This window comes from Protopterus annectens, chromosome 1.part2, assembly GCF_019279795.1.
Source record: "Protopterus annectens isolate FY-2018-M chromosome 1.part2, PAN1.0, whole genome shotgun sequence".
Lineage (NCBI taxonomy): Eukaryota > Metazoa > Chordata > Ceratodontiformes > Protopteridae > Protopterus > Protopterus annectens.
This window is the reverse complement of record NC_056727.1, coordinates 577883972-577897870: the sequence shown is the minus strand read 5'-3', so window position 1 is coordinate 577897870 and position 13899 is coordinate 577883972.

Here is a 13899-nt window from a genome sequence, read left to right as displayed (position 1 = left end):
CTTCTGAAACCCCCTGTTGTTTGGTGCTTTGCCCCACACACCTTCACTAACATAATTCTAAGACTATTACACCTCAGAATAGGGAGGGGTCACTCTGACATACACAACCTCTGGACTTAATTTATATTCCACAGCCTGAGGTAACAGTCCAACATTTCCAGGGAAAACAGTTATGCTCCTACCCATCCTACATTGCCATTTTTATTTTCCCTGGAGTTAGAGGGTCCCCAACCTGCCAGGTGTTCCATTGCTAAAATAAAGCAAAGTGTATTCATCAAACAAAACTCACAACTATGATTTTTCTTTATTCCATTCTTATCTGTTCAATATTCATTCTAAACCAGACACATAACATTCAATAAGGTGTATGCAGGCATCGGCCTTCATCACTGTAAGGACACGTGTAACACCTCATAAGGTGTATATGACATCTATCAGCCTAATACATATGCTACATGACCAAAAGCAAAACCAAAGGAAATCAAGCTGTTTAATAAAATCCAAGGACACTTCCACAATAAATAATTCCAGTAAGCGCATTCATCTGTGACAAGAATTCTTCAGATTGGAAGTTAACATTCAAAAACACACATTTAAATACTTTAAAGGTCACATGACCACATACTAAGTGCTTTAACCCTTTATATTTAAGATACAGAATAAAATCGTCTCTATTGTTCAGACCAGGGGGTAGCAAGCATTGAGTCTAACCTGCCAACTATATTCCAGCCACCCCAAGTCATTTTCTATATTAAATGAATTTTCAACATTATTTAAACTGTCCACTACAAGGAAATTAAAGTTAATTTTGCTTGAACCATGTTTGTAATGCTTCCCCAGGGCATTCCTTTCACCCCCAACAGTAACTGCATATTTATGTTCATATATTCTTTTGCACAATTCTCTTGTGGTTCTTCCTGCATAAAAAGATTTACATTCTAAGCAAAAAGTGACATAAATTTCATACTTAGATTTGCATGAAAAGACCCCGGTGACAGTTATTTTAACATTATTCAGAGTACATTCTGTTTTTTCCGTGAACAAATAGTTACACATATTACAGCTGTAACACTTAACCATTCCATTTCTGTCTGACCTGACATTAGGTATAGTCAGCTTATTTTGAAAAAAGTTTTTGAAACTTTTCCCTCTTTTTTGGGTAAAGAAAGGCTTATGCCATATAGTTTCTAGTAACGCAGTTTGTCCCCCAAACAATTTCCAATTATTTATTATTTCTTTTATTCTCCTCTAGTCCAAACTCTTCACAATTGTCATTCTCACTTTGTTTTTATTTTTATTTACTCTACCTTCTTTTCTGTTTCTTGTGCCTCTCTGAGTTGTAACTTTAGTTCTAATATCTGTGAGTAATGTTTTTGGATAACCTCTTTGATAAAGTTTTTCACAAAAATTGTCACTTTCTATATCAACATCTTCTTCCCTTTCTGTCAGGTCACTAATCCTTAACAACTGTCCTTTTACTATATTTTCCTTGGTCTTTTTGGGTGCATGCTATTATACTGTAAGTACGTATTATTTTGAACCTCTTTTTTAAAAAAATGTTTGTTCCTAATTTGCTGTTATCCTTAAAAACAGTTACATCCAAGAAATGTATTGTTGTTAAGTTAAATTGGCAGGTAAATACCAAAAATGTGCACACACTGTTGATGTAGGTCTTAAATTCACATCAGACCTCTTCCATTCCTCTCCAAATTAAGAAAACGTCAATAAAATGATATAATGCCACAATATTATTTTGGCACTTACTATGCAGTATATGAGTGGCATAGCTGGGGGACATTGAAACCTCCATTGCCACTCCATTTTTTGATGAAAAAATCACTATTAAATGAGAAGAAATTATAATTAAGAATATATCAAGCAATTCCATTAGTATTCCTACAGTATTGTCAGAATATAATGCACATTTAGTTAATTCAAGCCTCACTTTCTCCATGCCTTCATCATTAGGTATTACTGTATACAGTCATTTTATATCCATAGTTACCAGTAAGTCACTTTCTTTCACATATATTTCTTTGATTTTTTTCAAGAAATCAGAAGTGTCTCTGATATATGTACTGTTGTTAACCACTACCCTCTGTAAGTGTCTACATAGATCGCCATACTTTCCGTTTTGAAATGTAGACTTGACACTATAGGTCTTAGGGGGCATCATTTAGCTCTTTGTGGATATTTGGAATTCCAATAATCCTACTTATTCTGGATTCTCAATAGCAAAGTATTTTTTAATACCTTGAGTAATTCTGGCTGTTTAAAACCATTCTTCTGCTAAGGAATCAATAAATTAATAAGCTTTCTTAATTTCTTTGAATGACACTTTCTTATAAAAATTCACATCAGACGATAGGTCACACATTTTGTTTTCATACATTGTTCTATCTAGAACAACTATTGTGCCCCTTCTATCAGCTTTAAACACTAATAATTCATCATTTTTAAGAAAATCAAAAAAAAATTGTTTTCTCTACTAGACATATTATAGTAATTATAACTGGATTATTTTTCAAGAGCTTCAATAATTTGCAATTCACAACTATTCAGGAACATTTCCAACTCTTTTCTTAAGGGTGGATTAAAGTTTTTTGACAACAGAAGACAGTCAAAAAACTGGAATAAGAACAACAAAGGATGGAAAACATAGGTACTGTTTCTTTTAAAATAGTGCATTTATCTAGTTATGAACTCTCTCAGGAAGAATGCTGTATTTTAAGTAAAGGGTGGAATTTTGTGCCTGCTAGAAGGGCAGAAAAAATCAAAGTGCTTAACAGTATTAGAGACTATGTAAGACAGTTAAACTTTAAGTTCTTTTTTAAATCTACTGAAACACAGAGAAAAATTCTGTAAACCTAGTACATTTAATCCACCCTAAAGAAAAGAGTTGGAAATGTTCCTGAATAGTTGTGAATTGCAAATTATTGATATATATATATATATATATATATATATATATATATATATATATAATGAGGTATTAGTGTTTAAAGTTGATAGCTACCTATACTTCTTGTAACTTGTAATAAATTGTTGTTTTTATTATGGAGCTTTTCTCCCCGGGCCTCTGCTGAAAAAGGTCTTGTGTCCAGTCGGATTTTCCCGGTCAACAAATGTAAATAAATAAATAAATAGAATCTTTGGACTTCCAAAGATCCACAAAGAGCTAAATGATCCTCCCCTAAGACCTATAGTGTTAAGTCTACATAGCAAAATGGAAAGTATGGCGATCTATTCAGACAAACACTTACAGAGGGTAGTGGTTAACAACAGTACATATATCAGAGACACTTTTGATTTCTTGGGAAAAAATCAAAGAAATGTATGTGGAAGAAAACAACTTACTGGTAACTACAGATATAAAATCATTGCATACAGTAATACCTAATGATGAAGGCATGGAGACAGTGAGGCTTGAATTAATTAAGTCTAAGTTATATTCTGACAATACTGTAGTAATACTAATGCAATTGTTTGATGTTATTCTTAATTATAATTTCTTCTCATTTAATAGTGATTTTTTTCATCAAACAAATGGAGTGGCAATGGGGGTGACAATGGCCCCCAGCTATGCCAATCTGTATATGTATGGGTGGGAAATCACTCATATACTGCATAGTAAGTACCAAATAATATCATGGCATTGTATCATTTTATTGACAATGTTTTCTTAATTTGAAGAGGAATGGATGAGGTGTTATGTGAATTTAATACCTGCATCAACAGTGTGTGTACTTTTTTGGAATTTACCTTCCAATTTAACTTAAGAACAATAAATTTCTTGGATGTAACTGTCTTTAAGGACAAGAGCAAATTAGGAACAAAAGTTTTTAAAAAAGAGGTTCAAAATAATACGTACTTACATTATAATAGCATGCACCCAAAAAGACCAAGGAAAATATAGTAAAAGGACAGTTGTTAATGATTAGTGACTTGACAGAAAGGGAAGAAGATGTTGGTATAAAAAGTGACAATGTTTGTGAAAAACTTTATCAAAAACATTACGCACAGATATTAGAACTAAAGTTACAACTCAGAGAAGCACAAGAAACAGAAAAGAAGGTAGAGTAAATAAAAATAAAAACAAAGTGAGAATGACAATTGTGAAAAGTTTGGACTCGGGGAAAATAAAATAAATAATAAATAATTGGAAAATGTTTTGGGGACAAACTGCATTACTAGAAACTATAGGGCATAAGCCTCTCTTTACCCAAAAAAGAAGGAAAAGTTTCAAAAACTTTTTTCAAAGTAAGTTGACTATACTTAAAGTCAGGTCAGACAGAAATGGAATGGTTAAGTGTTACAACTGTAATATGTGTAACTATTTGTTCACAGAAAAAACAGAATGTACTCTGAATAATGGTAAAATAATTGTTAATGGGGTCTTTTCATACAAATCTAACTATGTAATTCATGTCACTTTTTGCTTAGAATGTAAATCTTTTTATGAAGAAAGAACCACAAGAGAATTGTACAAAAGAATATATGAACATAAATATGCAGTTTCTGTAGGGGATGGAAGGAATGCCCTGGGGAAGCATTACAAACATGGTTCATGCAAAGTTAACTTTAAATTCCTTGTAGTGGACAGTTTAAAAATGTAGAAAATTCATTTAATCCAGAAGATGACTTGGGGTGGCTGGAATATAGTTGGCAGGTTAGACACAATGTTTGCTACCCCCCCCCAGTCTGAACAATAGGGAAGATTTTATTATGTATCTTAAATGTAAAGGGTTAAAACACTAAGTATGTGGTCATGTGACTTTTAAAGCATTTAAAGGTGTGTTTTTGAATGTTAACTTCCAGTCTGAAGAAGTCTTATTACAGATGAAAGCACTTGCTGGAATTATTTATTGTGGAATTGTCCTTGAATTTTATTAAAGCAGCTTGATTTCCTTTGGTTTTGTTTTTTGCTTTTGGACTTCAGTCTTAACCAGCTTTTTGCTTACTTTTTTATTACTACAAATGTTGCATGAGCTGTCTCACAACAGTACTATCAGTCTGTATTTCAATAGCACAGCAGGGCTGAGCACATTTGTTTAACATGAACAATGATAGTATGGTTGAAATTAAAATCTTTAGCTTTTGTCATAAGACATGAAATGACATTTACCATCATCTGCCATTGGTGCAGAATACCAAGCTTCATGCAGAAGCTAAGGACACTAAATGGAGATGACAGATTGAGAAACAGGGATAGAGACATGGAAAGAAATTTGCTTATTGTCCATTTTTGTACTTCTTTGTGTTGTGTTATTCTTCAGTTTGTTATCTCAATTATCTTGTCATGATCAGTACAAGATAGCAGATTAATACAGAAGCAGGATAATTGTGTATTAATAAAATGTGTAGCCATCACTTACATACAAAGGAGTCATAGAAAACATTCAGTAACACGTTGGCATGCATCTGGTTTCAAACCATAACAGTATTCACAAGAAAATTTACAGAGCTGAATATTATCTAACTACAGCATATAGTATCTCCTACTTCACAAAGTTCAAATCTGACAGCAGATTGAAGCAAAGGAGAATGTATTTATTGGTCTTCATTGCACTCATGATAATTGTAAAATGCCATAGCGTGTACATAATATCCAGTAGCATAATAAATACAAAACAGTAAGAAGTGATGATACAGAAGTGGGAACAGATAAAGAAATGGAGACAGGGATAGAGACAGACAATGAATGTTATATTTTCTTGGGACATTTTTATCATCTTTGTGGTGTGCCACTGTTATGTTTTTCCTGATTAAATAATCTGTAATGCTATGCATAATGAAGTGTTTAGACAGGGAGAAAGCAGGAGTCACAAAGCAGAAACATGATTAATACATAAGCCAGATAATGGTGGGTTACTAAGATTTGCAGGCAGCACTTACACACATAATAATAATACTAAATAAAATATTAAATATTACATTTATACATTTCTGGAGGATCCATGGTGGTGGTGCTGCGGTAGCGTTGTAGCCTCACAGTAAGACACTGTCCGGTTTGATTCTTAGCTAGAGCGTCATCTGCGTGGAGACATGCGTGAATGGGTGTACCTTCATTGAAGGTTGTGCGTCAGGGCTGGTAACTTTGCATGTAAAAATCAACTACTGATCATTAGTGGACCGGAGTTCTGCTGTGGCGACCCCTAACCGGGAAAAGCCGAAAGACACAAACAAACATTTATATATTTCTGGATTAGAACCCTTGACACAATGCCAAAAACATTTTACAGGCATATGCATTATGCCAACACACCTCACAGGAAATGTTACTCCACAACCTTAATTTTACTGGTTTGAAGAGATAGTCACAAAACAATGAGGCAAGGGAGAATGTAAACATCAGGCTTCATCACCGTAATGACAATTTGAACATTGCATATGGTATACATTATAGCCAGCAGCATAACAAATGATTCAATGCAGAACAGAGATGTGTTATTTTAAGGTATTTGTCATGATTTACACATTTGTCATGAAGCCAGGTATTTGTGGGTCACATGCCTACTAACAATATTTGCATTTGGAACATCCTATATGGTGTATATTCAACTGTTCAGCCTGTTCAGGAGAAAATTATCCTGTTGGCACACAGCATGAAAAGGATAAGCAAATAATCTCAAAGGGCACCAGAGTAATGTAGCCAAAGGCAAAAACTCACAAGAAGTTGCCATAAGCTATACACTTTCATTTCTGCTAAGTTAATACCTCTCAACTGTACAGATTTTTGTAGAATGTCCAGATTTTTGCCTCATGATTTTCATCTGTTTCTCATAAAAATGTGGTCTTCTGGCAAATCATTGGAAAATAATTGAGGGTTGAAGTCAGAAAAAATGACAGACATTTGAGTTTCAGACTTCATTCCCCTCAGAAAATTCATGTTAATACAAAATCTGTTATTCTATCTACTTTCTAAGTTTGTAAGAGCAATTTTTAAAAGTGTCCCTATTTTTGGGCCTTCATCCCCCCCATCATTTGTGGCTTTGTCCAGATTTCTTGCTCTAAGAGGTTGAGAGCTATAGCTAAGTTACAGGTGCTGCTTGCCACTAGATATTGTATAAATGCTGAGGATTAGACTGATGACACAGATGGGGAAGAGGCGTAGAAACATGTAGAAGGAGGAGGGGAGCAAGTAGTTTATGACAGAAGCAGGATAATGGTGGTGCAAAACAAGATGTAGACAACAGCAACACATAAAATATCTAATAAACACAGTCAATAACAGTGTGACATATATCTGGATTAGAACCCTTGAAAGTATGCAAAACTCATTGAATATAGATCTGAACATTATCTCAACACATCACAAAGGAAAAGATAGAGATGGAGCGAGAAATTCCAAAAGTTTTGTTTATGGCACATGTAGGACCAGCTTTATTGTGTGCCATGTGATGCCCCTGCACTGGCCCAATAATCAAGGAGCCGCAATCCTCACCACTGTCAACAGAGGGGGGGACGTACACACTGGGAGGATGACAAGTACACACACAATAAAGTTCGATTTCCCTTAAGAGCACACAGAGATCACAGTCAGTCTGGGGATGGGTTCTCCCTTTTTCTCCAGATCTCCAATAAGACTCCCCACTGGCACAGCCATAGGGTTAAGATCTCAGCTGAGGGGTCAAGCCAAGACCTTTAGCACCCTGTCTGTTCAACCAGTGCTTCACGTCCCTGCCCAAGCAGCTGACCCACACACACTTTGAGATTTGCTTTATATACAAACACACACTTACACCTGGGGAAGGCTGGCAGAGGTTTACTATCTATGCCCCCTTCTGCCCAAACTATAAGGTAGTTTTCACTGCCACCAACCCCTACTTAACAGCTATTATCAGGCCCTTACAAAGGGTGCCCAATCCTACTGGGCAATGTTACTATACCTAAATGGTAGTTTTGACCAAGCTCCAGGCTATTAGTTGTGGCCTGTACAGTGTCATCAAATACATATGCCAGTACTCTAAGAGCTTAAATATGTCTCACAAATATCAGCCACAAAGTTAGATTTAAATATATTTAATAATAAATAATAAAAGAACAAGACAATACTCAGTAACTCAACACAGTGACTTTAGAGTTCAAAATCACAGGAAATAATTTAAAACAACATTGCAGTGCATTCTCAAATAAATACAGAAAACATCTAAACTAATCTTTGCTAAATTCCTATCTATATCTAAAAGAAATTACTGTACCCTAGACTTACTTACAGAACAAGTGCAGATGATGATGATGAGTGGATGTTCTTGTTAGGTCCAAGACAAAATACAAAATGCACAGTGTCCGTCTCTCTCTCTCTCTTTCTCTCTCTCTCTGAAAGTTCTTAAATCAGTATCACATTTTACTGCTGGGTTAGCCTGGATGACATCACTTTTTGTCAGCTTACTTCAGTTCCCAGGCTAAAACAGAAATTCATAGAATTTAACATATCTGTGTTAAAAATACATATCTCTCAGAAGTTTGCAGATCTTGGAAGTCGTAAAACAATAAAACGCTTTGCATTTTAAACCTAGTAATTACATTTCCTCCAACATAATACAAAAACTTCTAGCTCTAGTCATTGTGTTTGCTTCTGCATTGAAAGTGAAATATAACATCTCTTGTTTATGGCCCAGCTATAAAGTAGCTTAACCACAACTATTCTTAAGTTTTGCAAGTTAATCTTCAATGTTCCAGCAGGACATGCTGTGGTTACATTCTTGAAGCTCAGTACATAACATACAGTTCTGTATAAATCATATCAATATTCACAAATGAAACAGAGTTATTTACAACATTCCAGATAGCTGGGCTGATAGCCTAACATGCTACTCTTAGGTTTTTCCTCATTATTACTCTTTCATGCTTTGTGCAATAAAGTTCTGGGTATAGACAACAAGAAGGGGTAGATATACTGCTCAGACAAGCTCCACGTGGGTTTACAGAGTGGTCCTAGCAGCAAGGAACTCGAAAAAGCGACTACCTTCTGGATTTAAGTATATTTGCTTTTTTTTCACTGGAAATAGCTTCTGTTGCTTACTTTAAAACTAGCCTGAACTGTTTTTTTTTCTGATTACTGCATTTATTTTTAAATCTGCACTTAAAGTTACATTTAGTCGAATTTAATCGAAAGTTTGCTTGTTTGTTTGTTTAATTTAACTGTGGAGGCTGCCCACTAAAGTGTGCTAGCCTGTGTAACTAATTTATCACTGTCTCTGCATTTTCTGTGTATTTCTAAAAAAAAACAAAAAAACAAAACAATAATCCTTGTTTTCCCGCCTTTCTCAACTAGTTTAGACCAGTATACAGGCATTGCTGTATTCTGGGCTGTGGTGTAGTTCCTGTGTTGTCCATTACCTTACTTGGATAGAAGGAAGTTTCTTTGCTCACCAGTGGGGGTGGGGAGCCTTGAGCAGCCTACCTGTCCTTGGGGGAAGTGACCTCAGCACAAGAAGCTGTAGTAATTGGTTGTTTGGGACCATTCCTAGCTCTTTTGTAGTTCGCTGCTTAAAATCCGCCTCTGGGCATTGTTTTCTGGCTATACTGCTCAGACAAGCTCCATGTGGGTTTATAGAGTGGTCCTAGCAGCAAGGAACTCGAAAAAGCGACTACCTTCTGGATTTAAGTATATTTGCTTTTTTTTTCACTGGAAATAACTTCTGTTGCTTACTTTAAACTAGCCTGAACTGTTTTTTTTCTGATTACTGCATTTATTTTTAAATCTGCACTTAAAGTTACATTTAGTCGAATTTAATCAAAAGTTTGCTTGTTTGTTTGTTTAATTTAACTGTGGAGGCTGCCCACTAAAGTGTGCTAGCCTGTGTAACTAATTTATCACTGTCTCTGCATTTTCTGTGTATTTCTACAAAAAACCAAAAACAAAAAATAATCCTTGTTTTCCGCCTTTCTCAACTAGTTTAGACCAGTATACAGGCATTGCTGTATTCTGGGCTTTGGTGTAGTTCCTGTGTTGTCCATTACCTTACTTGGATAGAAGGAAGTTTCTTTGCTCACCAGTGGGAGTGGGTAGCCTTGAGCAGCCTACCTGTCCTTGGGGGAAGTGACCTCAGCACAAGAAGCTGTAGTAATTGGTTGTTTGGGACCATTCCTAGCTCTTTTGTAGTTCACTGCTTAAAATCCGCCTTTGCACGGCTTTGTGCGGTCGTGGCAGCGCCGGTTAAACAAGGTTAAACTTTTTCTGGCTCCGCCAAGTCTGCTCTTCAATTTTTCCCTTAGAACTGTTCTACTTGCAATCTAAACAGCCTATACTCTATCTGAAAAGCTCAGCACTTGCTCCTAAAGCATTTTTATACAGGTAAAGCACTCTTAAACAAAAGAAAGTACTTCATTCACCTAAATTCTGTTGAGTACACATCTCCCTATAGGTCCTTTCTGACTCAGTTACACAGCAATCTTTTTCACTATTTCTAGCATGTCGAAGGGTCAGTTGCTGGCGTCCTCTCCTGTTCAGCTGGTGAATCTGGGAATCTTGAGGCAATGTTACAATTGCCTCATGTACACAGACAACCGTCTCCTCCTCCCAACAAATACAAATATATGCGAGATATGCAACTATATAGCCAAACTGGAGGCTGAGCTCTCTCAATTCAGTACTGGCAAGACCAGTCAGGAGGAGAAGGTAACCATGCACACCACAAACCCAGTCTCACATAGAACTATCACAACAGCAAACCAAACACATAAACACACAAAAACATACTGGAGGCTGATTAAAAATCTACCAAAACAACAGAGGCCTCCAAAGCAGACACCCAAGCAACCACCACCTCAAGACATAGCACATGCAACACATAGTTCACAAAGTCAGTGTGCTAAACAGTCACAGCCCTTAAGGCCAAACAACATGCCAGACACACTTGTAATAGGTGACTCCATAGTCAGACACACTGACGTCCAGCTCACCAGACTGAACAAGGAAAAGGTCACAGTAAGCTGCCTGTCAGGAGCTAGAATCCGCCACATAACACAAGCACTCAGGTCACTCCACAGCAAGTACAAATATGACTCAGTCATTGTACATGCCGGTGTGAACGACCTGAGACGTACCTCCCTGGACTACATGAAAAGAGATATAGAGGAGCTCTCTGATTATGTAGCCCAGGCCAGTATGACCCTGACCCTGAGCAGCATCTTACCCTCACCAAGAATGATGCCACAGTACAAAGACAAAATGATCAGTTTTAACAATTGGCTTAATTACTGGTGTCATTCTAAGGGGATCCAATGTCTGTCTGCTTGGGATGACATGCTTGACAAGCCATGCTGCTTCGCAAGGGATGGCTTGCACCTGTCACCCTGGGCTTCCGGATATTGGCCAAGGCTCTTGCCACCCCCATAGTGCCTTTTTAGGCAAGGCTCAAATGACAAACCTACCTCCCTAGAAAACACATGTGGAAAAAAACTAAGGGTAATGCTGCTCAATGCCAGAAGTCTAAACCTCAAGATGCACGCCCTCGAAGCCCTCCTCAGCATGGAGAACATCAATGTCTGTGCGGTGACTGAAACCTGGTTCAAGGCTCCTGAGAGCACCCCAGCACTATCAGGTTTTACCTCATATCATGCTTTCCGGCCCCAAAACTTGGACAGAACCACAAAAGGAGGGGGAGTATCCATTTTCATCAAAGATACCCACACCTCCAGGTTAGTGGCAACGCACGAAGCATCGGAGACTATCCAGGTGCAACTAACCATAGGCAAAACTGCCTTACAGTTTGTAGCATGCTACAGACCACCCTCTCAAACTCAGGAACCCCACACAGCCTTCCTGAAGACACTGGAGAGTATGAATGTCTCTCCAAATACCATCATTTTGGGAGACTTCAACTACCCAAACATAGACTGGGAACATTACTCAAGCCCCAACACCCTAGCCCAAAGGTTCCTAGAATTCATAAACTCAAATGCAATGGAACAACTAGTCACCATTCCCACAAGAGGAGACAATATACTAGACCTGATCATCACAAACATGGGGACAAAATGCTCCACACCGGAAGTATATCCCTCTTTGGTAAGATCAGACCATAAATTAATCTCACTGGAAATCCACATCCCACCCCCATCCCCTGCACAAAATACCACAGTGAAGAACTTCTCAAAAGCAAACTTCACACTTCTTAAGACTGAAGTGGTATCCTTCAAGGCCCCTGGGCCAGTGGAAACCACAACCCACACTGCTGAATCCTTTGCAAATGCCTTCTATGGGCACCTTCAAGAATGCACGGATCATGCAATCCCAAATAAAACCAAGACCCATTCCCCCAAAGGCAGGCGCCCGGTCTGGTGGACCCCAGCCATAAACAAACTTTACAACAGGAGGAGGAAGCTACTACATGACAGAGCAAAATCCCTAAAAGGGAAGGCGTCTCTGATCAGTACTAGCAAAAAACTACGATCACTCATAAAATCATCCAAGGCCAACTTTGAGAGAAAAATCGCAAAAGACACAAAAGACAATCACAAGGCCTTCTTTAGCTATGTTAGAAACCTGGGTGGAAACTCCCAGATATGCTCAGAGTTAGTCCAAAATGACACAAAATACACCGAACCCACTGACATTGCCAACATTCTAGCAGACAGGTTCAGTGCAAATTTCTCCTCCCCCTCCCCCCCAAAAGGAGAAATAACTATCCCAGCAGAGTGTAGCCTCCCTAACATCTCAGATGCCCAGGTGAGAGCCGCCCTCTCTAAAGCTAAAAACTCAGCATCAATGGGACCGGATGGTGTCCCGGGCTGTGTGCTACATGAACTCCAAGAGGAACTAAACCCACACATAAAGCTGCTGTTTAATCTTAGCCTTACTACAGGATACGTACCCAAAGAGTGGCGTACGGCAACAGTGGTCCCACTTCACAAAGGCGGTGCTTCTACGGACCCTGGAAATTACCACCCCAAAAGCTTGACGAGCCTGGTCTGCAAAGCTATGGAGAGGATCATTATGGAACTCATAAACAAAGACATTGGGGACCTACAGACATTGGATCCTACCCAATTTGGCTTTGTCAAGGGCAGATCCTGCCTTTTGAACTTGGTCGACTTTTTTGAAACAGTCACTAAGGCCATTGATGAGGGTAAGGCAGTTCACACAGCCTACCTTGACCTTGCAAAAGCCTTTGACACAATACCCCACTCGGGTATCATAGACAAACTCACCAGCTTAAATGTAAACCCATATGTCACAAGATGGGTTGCAAACTGGCTCAAGGACAGAACCCACAGGGTCAGAGTTGCTGGAGCTATGTCAGACTCTAAGCCAGTCACAAGCAGTGTCCCACAGGGCTCAGTCCTGGGACCCCTCTTGTTCGGCATTTATTTTTCCGCGGTACAGGCAAACATAGGAGGATTGTGGCTGACAAAGTTCGCAGATGACTGCAAACTGGGTGCCATAATTGATACTCCAGCGGACACAAACATCCTTCAGAGAGGCCTCATAGAAACGGATAATTGGTGCCAGAGCCATGGCCTTAAGCTGAACGCCAAAAAATGTATAGTCATACCCTTTGGGAAAAACAAGGTACCGACAAATTACCACATAGGCGGTAATCCATTAAGTACGGAAGAGGTAATCAGGGACCTAGGGACCCAGGATGACAGTAACCTCTCATTTGACACTCACATTGCCAAAGTGGTTAGGAAGACCTTCTATATTGCCCACCTTATCATGAAGGGTTTCACATCTAGATCAAGAGAGGTCATTGTGCCCCTGTACTCTTCTCTTATCAGGCCAATGATTGAGTACAATGCCCCATTTGGGATGTATCTCACCCGACACCTGCAGCAATTGGAAAGACCCCAAAAGTTCCTCACCAAGAGGATAAAGGGTCTTAAACATATGTCATATGCCGCCCAACTGAAAAAACTCCAGCTCTATTCAGTCACATACCGCCTACTCAG